This window comes from Pseudopipra pipra, chromosome 15, assembly GCF_036250125.1.
Source record: "Pseudopipra pipra isolate bDixPip1 chromosome 15, bDixPip1.hap1, whole genome shotgun sequence".
NCBI lineage: Eukaryota > Metazoa > Chordata > Aves > Passeriformes > Pipridae > Pseudopipra > Pseudopipra pipra.
Genome location: NC_087563.1, coordinates 1,659,576 through 1,673,870, shown reverse-complemented (window position 1 = coordinate 1,673,870; position 14,295 = coordinate 1,659,576). Strand labels below are relative to the sequence as shown.

At 45.9% G+C, this 14,295-nt stretch overlaps 1 protein-coding gene across 3 annotated transcripts in view; it reads right to left on the bottom strand.

Annotated features, from left to right (window-relative positions):
- CTNNA1 (catenin alpha 1) overlaps window positions 1–14,295 on the bottom strand; it is a 119,144-nt gene that overhangs the window by 64,996 nt on the left and 39,853 nt on the right. The gene's annotated exons all lie outside the window — the stretch shown is intronic.

The window sequence follows — 14,295 nt, the reverse complement described above, 5'->3', positions numbered from 1 at the left end:
GAGGTGTCAAAAGCTCACCCTTTCACAATATGTAAAGACCAGCCTACACCCACTGTCCCAAGCAGACAAGGCAGGTTTGGGCCAGTCCGTTTGGCAGAACCCCACCTCAGTGAGCTGGGCTGCAGGGTTCTTCCCAAACAACACATCTCTTGACTAGCAAAACTGCCTGAACGAGCAAGATGAGAGTGAAAACCGAAGCCAAGCCAAACTCGTGGCCCTGAGGCTGAACCCCTGTGAGTCCCTGCAGCAGAACAGCTCAGGCAGCACCATGAGCCCCAGCACCAGCTGGCAGAGCTGCCAGGCCCTGGCTCTGACCTGGGGGTCCCCCTGAGTCACCAGGTGGAACACCATGACCACCTGCTGCTCATGCTGCCAGCCAGGAGCGTGGCTTTTCCAACAGGACCACCCTGCCAACACTTTAGCGAGGACACACAGTCCGTATGGTTCAGAGATGTCAAACTAGCAAGACATCCCTTCAGCTCTGAGTCACAGCCATCTGGGAAGTGTCACAGTGCCTTCCCTGTACAGAAAGTTTCTGTCTATGGGCCACCACAGCAAACACAACCTTCACAGCCAGAGTGCCTCAGTAATATGGGAAGGATTTCTGATTTTGAGAAGTGACAAGTTCACGGACACAACCCAGAAGCCTTGATACAAGAGCTGAACGAAAGAACAAGTTCCAGGATGTTCCAAGATGATTACATGCACCCAACTGCCAGCTAAAATCATTTTAGTAACTAAGCCTTAGCTGCATTTACTTTTTTTCCAAAAGGTTTGGCTGGAACAAGTTCTCAAGGGTTTTAAATGTCAGTTGGCAAACTGCCTCTTAAATCCTTCTAATACTTCAAAGCAGCACATGATATATCTATTTTCCTAAACTCTTAGAGAATAATTTTATGAGAAAAAGCATCTCAACTGCAAAACCAGTTGTTCCCACAAGCAAAGGTAAGACACATAAGAGAAAAAACAGTATTCTGAATATATTATGCAAAAGCTTTAAATCCAATAGTAACAAGGAAATGTCAACATCACTAGTAACTTACTTTTATAAATGTAGGCTCTGTTAAGACAACTGCAAAAAAATTGAGACTCAAGAATTTGACTGGAGAGGACTGTACAGATGAACTGAAAACTGCAGCACTGGACAACTCTGACTCCCTCCTCCACTGAGTGGCCAGGCTAAAACCCTGATGACAATATTTACTGTAATCTGTTCTCAAAGTAAAGTTTTACAAAATCATTGTTATCTAATCAAAAATTTAATTACCATGAAGATATTAGGAAAAAAACTGTACTATAATGAGTTAAAGCTCTATTTACCATATTTGACATCAGATCCACATGCTCTGGGTCTTATTTTGGAAGAAATCTTTTCCCTGTGAGGGTGGTGAGGCCCTGGCACAGGCTGCCCAGAGAGGTGGTGGCTGCCCCTTCCCTGGAAACATTTGAGGTGAGGTTGGATGGGGCTTTGGGCAACCTGATCTAGTTGAAGCTGTTCCTACTCATTGCAGGGGTGTTGGATTAGAAGGCCTTTAAGGGTCCCTTTCACCCAAAACATTCTATGATTGGGGGGGGGGGAAGACAACTGTCTCATTAACAAAATTGGTGTTTATTTCTGTGATGGTTTTGGCTGCAAAGGGCACCGAGCAAACCCTTCTGGGCTGACAGGTAACTAAATCCGGATTTTAGCTCCTCACCTGGTTTTAATCAACAAGGTCTATAATTTGACTTTTTCTCCTGTCTAAGTCTACTAAAAGGACAAGACTAAAGCACTAAATACACACAAAAATCATCTGAGACCATCTGAACTGGCAGCATAAGAACCAGGAGCCAGGAACTGAGCTGTGACCAGTAGGGAACACACCTCGACTTAAATCCAAGCTCTTCTCCCCAGTGTGACACAAACACTTCCAATACACACACAAGCAAAATTAAAGGCTATTCCCTACTACCAGGACATTTAAAGGAAGTAATAAATCTTTCTTTTATAAACCCAAATTATTTATTTTAAATGTCATTGAAGTAACTTACCTGTTTTCTCCCAGCAGGCTCTACTACTTTTATGTTGAATACTCAATCAAACTACACACAGACGAGGTGCTGGTTTTCTTTTCCACCATTCCCTACCCCAAAGGGTGGGCAGTGCAGCCACTGTTTGATATAGGTGCATCATGCTTTACACCAATTAAAAACCCAGCCATATTTCATAGGAAGTCTTCAAGTAAGTGGAAAAGGTTCATCCATCAAGAAGGTTCTTAAATAATGAATGAGTCATAATTCTTTACAGTCAAAAGCAATTAATTTTCTGTATTGTAATCAGGAGAATAAATCTGAAAAATCCATTCTAACGGCTCTGAATCTAAAGGTAGTGTTGCAGCTGAATTTTTAATCTTAAAATACAGGAGCAACGAGGACTTCTGCTGTTTAAACATACAATCTTCTACCAAACAGAACAGCTTTACTGCATATTTAATAGGTAGAACGGGTTTTGCAAGACCACATGAGACAGCATTAGATACAGGAAATGCATTTCAAGTAGAAAGGTCCTTCCAAGATACCTCTCAACTGTACAGACACTAAAATACTTGAAATATCTTTTAAGAAGTGTACAAAATAGTCAGAAAAGCTTACTGTGAAAAGTAGTTTTACTTATGTGTTTGCAAAGAGCTGAAAATATTGAGAAGAGTGTTAATGTGGAATCCAGCTCAAATGGATTCAACAGCAACTATTCCTATTAGGATGCATTTGCTCTCTTTCCTACTAACTCCTAAATAATCCATCACGTATCCAGAACCTCTGCCTCAAAAGCCATGTGCTGTTAGCTGGGACTCTCAATTTCTGCCCTCAAATGGATTGCTTCAACCCTGACACCACTTTAGGTTTTAAATCTTTTAGAGAAAAAAACCTGTAAAATTAATAGAGCTCTTAGTAAAGCTAATAATGACACAGTCTGTTAAGAGAGAGAACATGGGAAAGGGGACAGGGACACAGATTACAAGGGAGCTTCCATCTCTAAAGACACCACACCACAGCTAACAGGGGGAAACACACATTCCCCTGCACTGCAGCACTCTCAGAAGCTTGTTAACAACTTCTGCTTTGAGTAAAGCAAATTTTAGCTACCCAAGCAGCCCACCTGATCCAGAAGGGAGTCACGCAGGGAACATCCTCAGCACACGCCTATCAAAGGGTGTGAGCCAGGAACAAACCACTAAGTTGGGAAAACCACACAGCAGGCCCCCATTCTGCAAGCCCCCAGGTCTAACCACACACCTCTCATTTGAAGAGCACAAGATATTAAAGCATCATCTCTGATGTCCTCAGGAGAAGACAACATGCTTCAGTAAAGACATGTAAGTACCTATTGATCGCGTCTCGCCCTCAAGCGTGCCATCCCCAAATAAACACAACATCTGCTTGAAATTCTAGATGAATAATTCAAAGGTTAAAGAATTCCTCTTCAAGCTTTCCAGACAGTCCTGAAGATGGAAATAGCTGTGTTGCTGCTTCCAGGCAGGACAGACACCTCGCTCAGCACCCGGGGGGCCGCAGGAGGCTGCAAGACTGACCAGAGCACAGGCAGCCAAGCTGGGGAACTCCTAAGGACAGCCAGAAGCTCTCTGGGTCTCAAGTGTGTATCTCCAGGGCCCAGGCCTTCAACAATCTCACAGCCACGGGGCAGGCAGGCAGGGAAAGCTTCCCTAGTTTTATATTCTTCTCTATGGATGACGGGCTCAGCTCTGGGATGTCTATTAGCACCACGGCAGCTGTGGAGCCTGGAAATAACAGAGCTGTGACTACATGACAGATGCCTTTTGCCTGCAATTAGCATCCAGAAACTTCCAAAAAGGCTAAGGTTAGATATCTGATTAGGCTGAACTACAAAAAAAAAAATACAGTAAGCTCTGGCAGGTACTGCATCTCCAACGTGATGCCACACTGCTGAACAGAACAGAAATAAGGTACCTCTGACAATCCCTGAGTCCACAGTGACAGGGAACTTTCAGGAGGCGTCTGTTCATCCTTTACTGGAACTGCTCAACGTCCCACACGTAATGAGCTCTTGCCAGGTATTATTTCCTGCCAGAGAGTAGAGATCAACTCTCCAGACCAGCTAAAATATGTCCATCCTTTGGATGAGGAACATCTGCTGCCCACAGTCAAACTAATCCAACACCCACAGAGCCCAATGCACAACATCACAATGGCATTCCAGGTCTTTACAGACCACTCCAAAATACCTTCAGTGCTGGGAACTGCTGGACATGCTGCAGTGCCTCTTCAAGGTTAGGATTTGTCAGCAATGTAAATATTTATTGACAAATCTGAAACTTGGAGAAAACCCACCACTGCTCCAAATCCAAGAGGTGTTTATGGAATGAACAGCTCTTGCCCTCATGCTGCAGAGGTGTCTCTCCCCAGCAGAGACCAGGACAGCAGCCAGCACCTGACACGCAGCGAGGGTCCTGTGCCAAGAGCAGGGAGATGTTTACATGGGAGATGTGGGATGTGGAGTGCTCAGCATCCTCCTCTGAGGCAGCTGAAGCCTCTCCAGGCCCCTCCTGTGACTGAGAGCTGTCCAACATCACACCCAAATGAAGTACTGCGGAGGCAGACACAGCCTGCAGTGCATCCCACAGATAAATCCCAGGGATATTGCCCCTCGTGCCTACAGCTGTCTGTGGACAACAATTCACCTGACAAAGCACACCAGGGATGGTGTCCAGAGACACAGGAGAAAGGTTTATACCACATTCAAGTGAGCTGATGCCACCACTCTGCAGACTGCTTGCTTCTTCTCACTGGGCTCTCCATCACTTGAATATGTCACAGTAAAGCTGCACCATCAAGAGAGGAACTTTCTGACATCTACTTTTACTGTCCATTTATTCAAAATCAGTAGTCTTCATCAGGCAAATTAAGTGATCATCAGCTTTAAAAACCAGTTTCAATTGTTAATGCAGACCCAGCTCCACTGCAGCACATTGTTCACTGCAACTCCTCCAACTCCACCCTGGGCTGGAACAGTCAGGAACAAAACTCAGCCCTGCTTGGCCATCAGACACCCTCTGGGAGCCATGAAAATACAAGGAAACCACTCCAAAATTATGAGGTTATGCAAATAACAGAGCAACCCAACCACCCCATCCCTCTAAAACATTCATTGTGCACACATATGTGATTAATTAAAATATATACATATAAAATAGAGATGTTTCAGGTGGATTTACTGTGTAAAATATGAAATGTATGCAATCAGTGATCCTGGGGAGCTAACTGAAATCAGTATTTAAAAATGAGACACAAATCTCAGAAAAACCCCTACTGATGGTGAAGTTGAAGGGAGAAAAAAGTCTAAAGTTTCATTCTTTTTTAAATTACTCTCTGCTGTTTGCTACATTTGCTTATGCAAGAGAAATGTTTTTAACTACTGACAGGACTAGGACTAAATGACAAGTCCACACACTTGATGCAGACTGTTCATAGACACAAGGTGAAAAATATGATAAAGAACATGAACAGGTTTCAGTGAGCTGAACCAGGAAAAAAAACAAACCCACACCCCTTCTGAGTAGAAAATAGGACTTTTTCTGTGATTATTAAAACAGCTTCTACCAAAGCCAGTAGACAGCCTGATTCCAACTTTGAAAAGTGGTTTGGTTATTTCCTTTTTTGTGTGCAATGCAGCTATAATCAGGAAAGGCCTGCTTTACCACTGTTATCAAAAACATTCCAGAGCCTTTGAACTAAATATTTCAAGTTAGTAACATATTTCCAGTTGCTTCACTAATATAAAAAATGCTCCAAAAATCTTATTTCCTCCCATAAGAGCTATAATTTGCAACTTCAGTCTTGCAGTCTGTTCCCTAATGTAAAAGAAAATTCAGACAAGACAGTCTTCCCCCAAATTTCATAGCATCTTTTAACCTTAGTGGCAGCTGACCAAAAGCTTCAGGACTGCTCCAGGCTAAAACCAATTCCTAATCCCTGTAACTTGCTCTAGAAATCCCAGTTGAGGGCAATGCTGGGAGCAGCTGGAAACACTGGGACTGGTTTGTAAGAATTCCCATCTTAAGAACAACCAAACGTGGCTGCCCCATCCCTGGAAGTGTCCAGGGCCAGGTTGGACAGGGTTTGGAGCAATCTGGTCCAGCAGAAGATGTCCCTGCCCATGGCAGGGGGTGGAACAAGATGAGCTTTACAGTCCCTTCCAACTCAAACCAGTCTGTGATTCCATGAATCCCAGTTGTGAAGTGACAGAATTCACCCCCTGCCCATGCAGGAACCCAGTTACCAACCTGGACATATAACCCCCTCCCCACCTTGTGCTCCTGCTGGAGGGGTGAGGAGAGATTTAATTCCAGGATCTTCGCAGGGAGCAGTAACTGGGCAAGTCCCTGTCAGTCCCTGAGGCAGGGGCAGCACGGGGGACACAGGTAAGTGCAGGGCTGAGGGCTGGATTGAGCTGTTCGAGGGGTTCCCAACGTCAGCAAAGCTTTTGATACTGTCTGTGCCAGGATCCTTCTGGACAAACTGCCCAGCCCACAGCTGGATAACTGTCACACCATGGGTGAGCAACCGGCTCATGGGTCGGGCCCACAGGGTGACAGTGACTGGGCTGACAGCAGGCTGGTACCAGCACCAGTGGGGCTCCACAGGGCCCCATCCACAGCCCAGAGCTCTCCGACAGCTTCATCAACCACGTGGATGTGGGAAGGGACACTGAGCAAGTGTGCCAGTCACACTGAACCACAAGGAGCCAGTGACTCCCTCAAGGGCAGAAAGGTCCTGCAGAGAGACCTGGACAAATCAGAGGGTTGGGAATCACCAACCATGGGAAGTTCAAAAAGGGAAAGTGCTGGATTCTGCCCTGGGATGGGGCAACCCTGGATGGACAGACAGGCTGGGAATGAGAGGCTGGAAAGCAGAGCTGGGAAAGGGCCCTGGGGGTCCTGGTGGGTGCCAGTTGTCCCTGAATCAGCAGTGCCCTGGCAGCCAGGAGGGACATCCCTCTCCTGGGGCATCAGGGAGGGGATTGTCCCGCTCTGCTCTGCCCTGGGGCGGCCTCACCTCAACATTGGGGCAGTTTGGGGGGACACAATGGAAGGAAGAGATTGAGCCATCAGAGAGTGTCCAAAGGAGGGACACGGAGATGGGGAAGGGCCTTGATTTGAAGGCGTGGGAGGACACTGAGGGCACTTGGTGTGTTCAGCTGGAGCAGAGGAGACTGAGGGGAGACCTCAGTGCAGTTCAACTGCCTGGGCAGGGGCAGAGGAGGGGCAGGGACTGAGCTCCAGGAGGGTTTGGCTGATCCTCTGGGGCACAGGGGGTGACTCTTGGGGATGGGCCTGTGCAGGGCCAGGGGTTGGACTGGATGATCCTTGTGGGTCCCTTCCAGCTCAGCTATTCTATGATACTGTAAGTCCTCTTCTGAACGATGGTGAAATCAAACCTTTAAAATTACTGTCTAGTGCTATCAATATATTATTTCTTGAGGGGAAAAAGTGTTATTGCAACAGCAGACAGTAATTTTTTTTTACTATTATTTGCACCTGTGATGTGGGGGAGGAGAGGGAAGGGATGAAGAGAGATGGTTGTTGGGTCTGAAAAACAACAGATTCTCAAACATTTTGTACTACTTTTGTGTATCACTACCAGGTAACAGAGCTACCACTGTTCTCTTAAGGCTTATTCCTATATCTAAAAGAAGGCAATAGCATAGGTTTTATGATATACAGCACAAAGACTCTATACCTCTGCAACACACATCCACCACTGAAGTAAAAATATCTATTCAAACAGATAAGTAATGAGAGGAAAGTGCCAGGGTGCCAAGAAAGTCATCCTGCAACAACATAGATCTTTTCCTTAAGAGCTCAAAAGAAAACCCAAATTGGCAATAATATATCATATGCTAAACCCAAGTTTTCATGGAACTGACATTCCCCAGTTTCCATTAAATCGTGATGCTGGGGTGAAGTTGGGACCCCACAAGCCAGACCTGGACCCAGTGTTAGCAAAGCTAATGTACCTGAACCCTTGTGCAAAACAGAAGCAGCTTATGTTTCTTATTCCCCTGACCATGTTTCCCAGTTGAGCTCAGGCTGAAGGGCTCTGACTTGCCCTGGCTCAGTGTGCCTGGGCCCCCCGCTTCGAGCAGCACTTCCCCCTGTGATGGAAGTGCCTCAGCAACAGATGGGAGGCAGAAGAGTGTCTGAGCTCTATTTAACACAGCTCCAGATGTAAAGAGGTTATTTTGCAGTGAGTCTGGCATCCTGCTCCTCCTGGAGTGTGCCAGTCTGTCTTCCTCCTGCCTCCCTCCCCTGAGGTGCAGGCACGGGCAGGAGCTGGGGCTCAGAGCCCAGCGCCCCATCCAGGCTGTCCTGCTGTGCCCCCACACACCAAGGGCTGGCTGGGCACGTGTCCCCTCCAGGGTCACCCTGCACCACAGCCCCCACCCCACCCAGAAAGGAGCAAAACCTCTGTGATGGAAAAACAGCAGGACAGCACCATCAGCCTCCACAGGCCCTAGAGATGGATGGATCAGGACTACATTTTAAAAAGCTACGTTTTAAACCTACACTGTTTCTCCACACAGCACCCATGTCCAAATTTGAAAAGGTTCTTCCCCCAGAGGCTGGTTGGGCACTGCCCAGGCTCCCCAGGGCAGTGGGCACAGCCCCAAGGCTGCCAGAGCTCCAGGAGGGTTTGGCTGATCCTCTGGGGCACAGGGAGTGACTGTTGGGGATGGGCCTGTGCAGGGCCAGGGGTTGGGCTGGATGATCCTTGTGGGTCCCTTTCACCCCAGCCCGTTCTGTGCTCCTGTGACTGCTCTGCAGGTGAGGCCTGATCCAGGCTGTGAGTGACAACCAGGAGCTGGATAAGGGCAGCCCAACATTTTGTCAACACTTACAGCTGTTTCCTCCCAAGTGATTTTGTTGAGTGACGACTAGTTAGGCTTGGCTACAGGTCAATTCATCTCACTTTCAGCATGGCTGGGTAGATGGGAGCAGCAGGATGGATGGGGGAATGTCTCAGAATACCAAATCAGAGGGACAAACCACTTCTGCAGGAGCCACCAGAGAGCTCCTGGGGCTGGTGGATAATTCACTACTGAAGACACCTTTACAGGCCTGGGTTTTGGGGTTGATGTTAATTAGTAACCTTTTCTAACGAATATCTCATGTTTTTCCTCTATAAATTACATGAACTAATAGATGTATCTAGAAACATGAAAAGCAGGCTGAAGTTTACACCTGTAGTAATTGTAAAAGCCTTGAGATATTGTAGTTTATCATATTTTACATGTGTGTGAAAGACTTCAGAAATAGAACAACTGAAATTGGAACAACACAGACCCCTGCAAAACTCAAATTAAAACCAGTGAGCCAAGACAGCATATGCCCTTTCCAAGAGGAAGAGAATGCATTATAAATCTGGGAATAAAGCCACCTAACTCCTGGCAAGACAGCTTGGAGAAACAGATAATAAACCAATCCTACCAATACAGTCACAAGACATTAAAAGTTTGAATTAATGTATCCTTTATTCATTATTAGAAATATAAATAGCTTTAATTTGCAACAGACTTTTAAGTACTTCCTTTAGGAAGGGATTCAGCAGCCTTGACCTGCAATACAGCAACAAAGAAACCAGGTATCAAGTTGCCCTTGATGGGAAGCAATAGGCATTAAAAACCAGAAACAGCATCAAAAGCTGACTAAGAACCTCAAGCCTCACAGCACCAAGAACAGCAGTACCTCCTCTCCATCATAAAATGGCCTGGGTTGGAAGGGACCTTAAAGATCATCCAGTCCCACCCCCTGCCATGGGCAGGGACACCTTCCACTGTCCCAGGTTGCTCCAAGCCCCGTCCAACCTGGCCTTGGACACTTCCAGGGATCCAGGGGCAGCCACAGCTTCTCTGGGCAACCTGTGCCAGGGCCTCACCACCCTCACAGGGAACAATTTCTTCCCAATATCCCATCTAACCCTGCCCTCTGGCAGTTTGAAGCCATTCCCCCTTGTCCTGGCACTCCAGGCCCTTGTCAATAGTCTCTCTCCATCTTTCCTGTCGGCTCCTTCAGGCACTGGAAGGCCACAATTAGGTCACACTGGAGCCTTCTCCTCTCCAGGCTGAACAATCCCAACTCTCCCAGCCTTTCCTCCCAGCAGAGCTGCTCCATCCCTCTGATATCTTGGGGCCTCCTCTGGACTCTCTCCAGCAGCTCCATGTCCTCCCTGTGCTGTTCCCCAGGGCTGGAGCAGCTCTGCAGGTGGAGCATCTGTGGAGGCAAGTGAAGGTCCTGAGAAGACAAAACAGCTTGGAAGCCTGGCTGCCCAGGAGGGGGATGGCTCTGAGTGCACTAAAGGAAGCCAACAACCTTTTTCTCATCATCTCCACTTACCCAAAGCAAGTGACTCACCAGGGCACTGTGTGAGATTAAAAAGCACTGAGAACATGGCATGTGTAACTTCATTTCTTACAGAGGCATCACCAAGCCATTATTTACTAAGCTAACTAATTAGGCAGCCACCCTTGCAGATAATAAGAATGCATTAAAGTATTTAAAATTCCAGCACAAGCCTGACACATACAAAGTGGTTGCCCTTCTTCAAAAGAAAACGAATGTCAAAGGAAATAAACCATTTAGGAACAGTCAGCACATCTGAGGTGGAATGGGAAGGTGGCATCACCTAATTGTTCAGGAAAAGGAAGGGAAGGAAAGCAAAGAAGAGCACTATGGGATGCAGAGGCATTTAAGATTTTTATTGTATTAGTCTCTAATTGTTAAGAAATCATTAGATAGATGATTTAAATTAGCATTAGACAGATGATAAAGTAACAGCTACCCAAAAAAAAAATAGAAAATCTACAGAACTGCAAAATCTGGCACAGAAAAACCTGGAAATTGAAGGTGCTTAAACTGAGAGTAATCTGAAAAACCCAGCTGGTTAAACTCAGAAATAAGCTGTAACTGAATACACTTCACTGCAGTCTAGCACTGAAAGCACCCTTCCCTTTACACAGCACTGCTCCACAAGTGGGTAATATAACCAAAGCCATAGAGCAAGTTTACAAAACACATAGAGTAATTAATTCACTGGAAATAACACCAGGAATACTCCCAGGGGATACAAGTGCCCTGCGTACTTGATGTAGTTGTGCTCTCTAAAAAAACACTTCCTAAAGTCCAGCTGAGGGTACCCATAATTTGGGAGGGAGTGAGGGGACACATGTTTCCACAGCACTACAAAAACTGGCTGGGGATAAAAATTTAGAGGCAGTTTGGAGAATTCAGCACCTGTCACCAAAAAGCCAGTTTTACTGTCTCTGTGAATAAGCCTTCATGTGAGTACATGAGGAGTACCAGGACATGAAGATTTGCTTAATTATCACCTTGTTCCTCACAGGATCTCCCCACTTACTGCTCCCACAGCTGAGTCCCTGGGTATCTGCATATCCAGGAGCAGCCTGTCAGGGTGAGGAAAGCTGTGTGTGACAACAGTGGGAGATCAGCAGGAGCCCACAACACCCAGGTGAGCCTGGGCAGCCACCTCACCTGCAGCTACCAGAGAGCCCACCCTCACAACCCCAGAACATCACCTGCTGTATTTATTTGTGAAGACCTTGCCTTCCTCAGCTAAGAGGTCCCATAGGGGCAAATGTGCCCATCATGCAGGCCATCAGCTCCAAAGAGGTCAACTGCTCAGGTACGAGGCAGAAGGGCTTTTAGCTTCTTTCTCCTCAGTTATTTCTGCATTAACTTCTTGTTTTCTTGGCTTTTTTCAGTCCAGTGACCTCTAGAATTGGGATTCTTTGACTCCTGGAGAGATGCCCAAAAACTCATTCTGCCTCTAAGGAAATTCACAATTTGGCATTTAAGGGGAACAGTATCAAGTGATATGGCTGCAGTCTTATTTTGTGCTTGACATCAGAGCTCTTGAGTCACCTTCTTCCACCAAAATGACTCAATAAAGACAGTCCTCAAAGGAGAGCTTCAAAGGCACAGCAGGGGAGAGCAAGCCAGCCCCACATTACCCACTTCTCCCTTCACAATCCAAGGAGCTGAGTGGTGAGGTGGGGGGATACACAAACCCTTTGGAAAGAGAGAAATGAAGTTGAAGCCACAGATGCAGAAGCCACCTGGGCAATACCACATGGCCAGTTGCTCAACCTCTACACAAGCAGAATTAATTGCATTAATTCTGGGGTTTAGTCAAGAGGTTTTGAACAAAATTAATGCATACTTAAAAGCAGTGCACAGTATTGGGTTAAAAAACATGGGGACAGCATGGAAATGGAGGTATCTGACTTAGGAACATTCACAGCTGCAATTCAGCTGCTGGGAAGCCTCCATCCAAACCTGCAACACAAGACACAGGACAAACTCTGTGTGCTACAAACAAGTCCCAGGGTTTCCCACTCAGGAAACAGTTTTTTTAAAAGCATCATATGCCAGTGTTGCAGGTCATAAGTTAATATCAGAAAAGAAACTTCAAAATAGAGCAAAGTCTCAAGCACATAATGAGATGGGTGTCTTGAAGAAACTGCTGGACGATACTTCAGGATCTCCAGCATTCCTTAATATTTCTGTGTGTATTTTAATTTTGAGAGATATTATGCAACTACATTCATATAAAGACAACATGAAAAGAAATTTAACAGTATCAGAATTATTTGAAGTCTTGAATAGTTTAGGATAGTCAGTGTCTCCACACCCCTAAACTGTCCCTATGTCTCACAGACAAATCTTCACCTGTCATTGCATTAAAAAAATTCCAAAAATGGGAGGGAAAGGGTGCCTGCCTCACTTGCAGTGAGAACCTTAGTCCAAAATTCAATCAAAGGCAACAAAAAGTGTCTTTTTTCTTTAAAGGGATCCATCTTTTAAATACAAGGTCAAAATAAATTCCCTAAAACCAGCAGCAGAAAAGCAAGCTAGAAGGACACTCTGGAGGAGACCTGAAGCAGAAAGGGCTGGGTGGCCAGAAACCCCCACCCAAGGGCACCTGAGCCTTGCTGAGCTGATCTGAGGGTCTGCAAACACCCAGACTGACCTGCCCTGCACCCCCAATCTCTCTCCAGTTACTCCACTGCACATTCCCTCATCATCCATATTTCCTTTGCCCCACACATACTTCACTCTCAAGATATCACACCTACAAAGCTGAACCACTTCTAAACCTAGAACCTTCTGTTTTCAGAGCCTTTCCCCCCCCCCAAAGAGCTACCAGGCTTCATTTCCCCAGATCTTCCTGCAGGTTTCATACAGTAACTGATAACATCAATTCAAGTTCTCATATTCAGTAAAGCACAGCTGACAGCACCTCAGGCACACTGAAGGGATTCTGAGCTGAAAAGAAATGTGCTTTTTCTGGCCACATATGGCAGCAGTAGAGCACCCAAAGAAAGGCAAAAACCTTGTTTCCTGAGAGTCAGAGGTTAACATGAAAGCCAATAATCCATGAGCAGCTGCACATGGCACAACATTTGTGTTCAACCTGACACAGAGATGATAAAAAAAAAAACCCTCCACTTGTGAAAGGCACAGATATTTTGTGAAAGCAAGCTCAGAACCATCTGAGTTTGCTTCTTCACTGCCTTCTGCCAATTTTGCACATGCCTTGGTTTTTCCCTTGTGGCCTGATGCTGAGGGAAAACTTTTTGAGTTGGCACTGAGAAAAATGCACCTTTTAGCCCAGTTTTGCCAGGCAGCTCCTGGCCTGACAGTCTGTGGTTTGCTGTTGTGATTGTAAAGAAACCACTTTTCTAGAATGCCTGTTCAGCAAGAATAATTTTTGAGTATACAGTCTCCGAAGTCATAAAGTCAATGTTTTCATAGAGCTGGAGCAGAAGGTTTTTAACTCTGGCATACACAAGCTGGCTCTGCTGTTTGCCCTCTACCTCCTGTCCCTCCTGCTAAAGGAACGTGTCCCGGTGCCAAAGTTCTCTCCTCTATTTCAACAGCTTTCCAAGACACAGCTTAACCCTCATCCTTTCCTCAGACATGAGAAAGATTAAGTCACTCTTCTGCCTCTATTTAAATTCCAGAGGGCTGCCACTACTTGGATAAGCCACAAATGCTAATTATTCTATATTGATCCTGTTGACTTTCTGGGACAAAGAAGGTCTAAAGCTCCAGGACACATTATGAGCGTTCCAGAACATCAGCTTTTTTACACAGGATAAACCAAGTTAAGCAAGACCACAGTCTAGACAGAACAGAATATCCAGGTTTCCATCAAGACCTCTAACACCTGTGGCACGGTCTGTAAAAAAGATGAAGTGGT